The sequence below is a fragment of the Porites lutea genome, chromosome 1, assembly GCF_958299795.1.
Source record: "Porites lutea chromosome 1, jaPorLute2.1, whole genome shotgun sequence".
Taxonomy (NCBI): domain Eukaryota; kingdom Metazoa; phylum Cnidaria; class Anthozoa; order Scleractinia; family Poritidae; genus Porites; species Porites lutea.
This window is the reverse complement of record NC_133201.1, coordinates 48722060-48724788: the sequence shown is the minus strand read 5'-3', so window position 1 is coordinate 48724788 and position 2729 is coordinate 48722060. Positions and strand designations below refer to the sequence as shown.

The 2729-nt window shown below is 42.4% G+C and overlaps 1 long non-coding RNA gene across 1 annotated transcript; it reads right to left on the bottom strand.

The window, feature by feature from the left end:
- Window positions 1-484: 484 nt before the first annotated feature.
- Window positions 485-2338, bottom strand: LOC140939267 (uncharacterized). The gene is made up of 2 exons (XR_012165635.1): window positions 2107-2338; window positions 485-647 (listed from the first exon to the last, which is right to left on the bottom strand). It is a non-coding gene; the product is annotated as an uncharacterized lncRNA (long non-coding RNA).
- Between the last annotated feature and the right edge of the window lie 391 nt (window positions 2339-2729).

The window sequence follows — 2729 nt, the reverse complement described above, 5'->3', positions numbered from 1 at the left end:
CACGTTAGCAGTCTCAAACCCTAGAAAAAAGTCGAAACCCAACTGCTTTTAATTTATCTCCCGCCATCATAAGGCGAACGCAAGCGAACGTCGCGTCGCGTCAGTAACGAAGTCACGAACTGTCCTTTTTGATAGAAACGATGATCAGCGGGGGTTAATTTATCATGACCTAGGGGTCGGCGAAATTGTAGGAGCTGTGGGTAGGTGATCTGGGGAAGCCAGGTGAAGGGGTTATTATTTACTTTTTAGGAAGGCTCATTGGGTTGAATAAATTATGAGTGAAACCAAAGGGTGAGGTGTAAATTTTCGCAACTACCCTTCCTGGCACATAATAAATTAAAACCACCTTAACTGTTTGGCTCAAAGACCACAGAATGAAGAGTCATTATCGCCACATTACGTCAGGGATGAATCAAATCCTATCCCACCGAAAAGACGCCGGAGTTATCCTTGTTCCTTTGTTTCCGTTGTGAATTTTGTACGCATGCGCTTCATACTATACAGCCGCTGTCTCCGCCGCTACCCACCCGGGTCATCATGAGCATTTGCTCTAGTTCACAAATCCTGGCGTACAAAACACGCTGCTCGTCTTCAGCCTTTGCTCGCCACCACTTTTCCACCTCTTGGATCTGTCTCTGGTGTTGAACCTGTTGAAACGAAAATTAGTTCCAAGAGTGTTCAAATAGTAACTTCCCGTATGTCCTCGAATAAGCGCCCAGGAACATATGTAAGATCTCGGCTAAAGGGAGGGGGGCTTATTAGAAGGGGTGGGAGCGCTTATTACCTTTTCCTTTCAGAGAAATATAACTTTACTTTGGCTATATCTTTGATGGAAAAACAAAAACTACAGCTACTCTGAAGATGACTACTCCACAGGTTGTCGAAACATCAGTCAGTGTAAACAACAGTCATATTCAGGACTACGATCAGCCGGACGATCATGCTAAACCTACTTAAGAAATGACTCCTGGGTTCAAAGCTCTCACAAAAACTACAACATTATCCACGTAAACGTTAAGTCAATATTAATGTCTTTCATTGATTAAAACAGTGGTTGGTAATTAATCGTACGGTAGTTCCACTGTATCGGTATTGTATTGTTCCATGTATTGGCTCTCTCCTTCGCAGAGGCTCCCGTGGGTACCCCAGTAAAAACAGTAGTAAGCGCGGGGAGGACGATGGGAAGAGAGAAAAGGTTTCCCCATCCCATCATTCCCTGAGCGCTTTTGTTTTTTTCCTCTCCCCAGTCTCCCTGCGACACAAAGAGGCCTCTGCGGAGGAGAGAGGTGTATCGGTATGCATATTTATAACAAAAGGTAATCATATCATCGTCGAGTTCATCTTCGTCAATGATTAGCAGATCGTCGCATTCCGTAATCTAAACCATTCCTTTCAAAACTCACTTGCTGCCAACACAAAAAAGGCACAGGCTAAACGCAGGCTAAAATTGGCGTCGAGACTCATTCCGTCTACTGCAACTATGTCAACATAAACTCTAATCAAATGCTCTAATCCGAAGGTTTATTTTCACCATCAGACATGCAACGGCTTCTTTCAGTGCACAGTTCCCTATAAAGTGTCTGTATTAGCGGGCTTAACTTTCCATGTGAATCTAGCTGTTAATCGGACAAAAAAGTGTCCGTCGTCAAAATGAGCCATTTTCGAGTTCGGAAAACCCTCACTTTCAAAACGAAACTAAGCGAAACCTTTCTTGTGATAATGAGGCCATTTGCATGAGATTAAAAATTCATTTTAATATCAGCGGCTTCGCACTTACCCTCGCTTTGAAACAGAGGCTGGTGGCAACTCGGAAATGGCGTATTAACAGCTGTCTGTATTAATCCCTCAGGTAAGCATTAAGCGAGTTAAATTTAAAGAAAATGCAAGAGCTTTCCCCTAGCAAATAAAAAACCTGTATGTGGCCGCAAAACGGGGCTAGACACTGAAGGAGCTGTGAAATAACCGAAAAGAAATTGAAAACCGTGATCAATTGAGGTTTCTGGCTGAGTGACCACCTACCCCTCCCCCAAGTCACAATTTGCCCTAACTGAGAAGTAAGCGTTACTGTTGACTTAGGAGAGGGGTAGGTGGTTCCGAAAACCGTACCTGCGCGGCGGCATAAGTGTCCTTCACATTGTAAACGCTCTCTTCCACTACCGGCTGAGCCTCCAATATTGTTTCCGGTACTTTAAGGGCTTCTTCCTCAGACACAGGACGAGCTTCTATGACTGTTTCCATTGAGCCCGTATCACTTGCGAGGGCATGAGAACTAACGCGAGAACTGACGAGGGAATCAGTTCCACTTGTCAATGAACGGCTAACACTAAGCGGGGTGTTTAGAGCTGTGCAGAAAAATAAAACACAATTATTATCTAACATAGAAATACAAACTGGAATGAGGGTGCAAAACATCACTGTCATAATCATCAATGCCCATAAGGTAAGGATCGTCTTCCACCCCTTTTCGTCAATAGGTCTTAACAAACGAAAAACAACAAAGACAAAAAACAAAGCCAAAAATCTAGACAAATAGAAAAGCCAGTTACGGTTAACAGAAAAGTTAAAAATTAACTTCTTTTGTTTCAAAAAGTTAAATATTGATTAACCTGTCTTTTTTGCATCTTTAAATCAAAATAAAGGTCTTAGGATCATCTCGGGATGAGACAAGCTATTCTTTTGAAAAATTTTAAGATTTGATAGATCATACTTTTTATAAAGTATTTCACTTC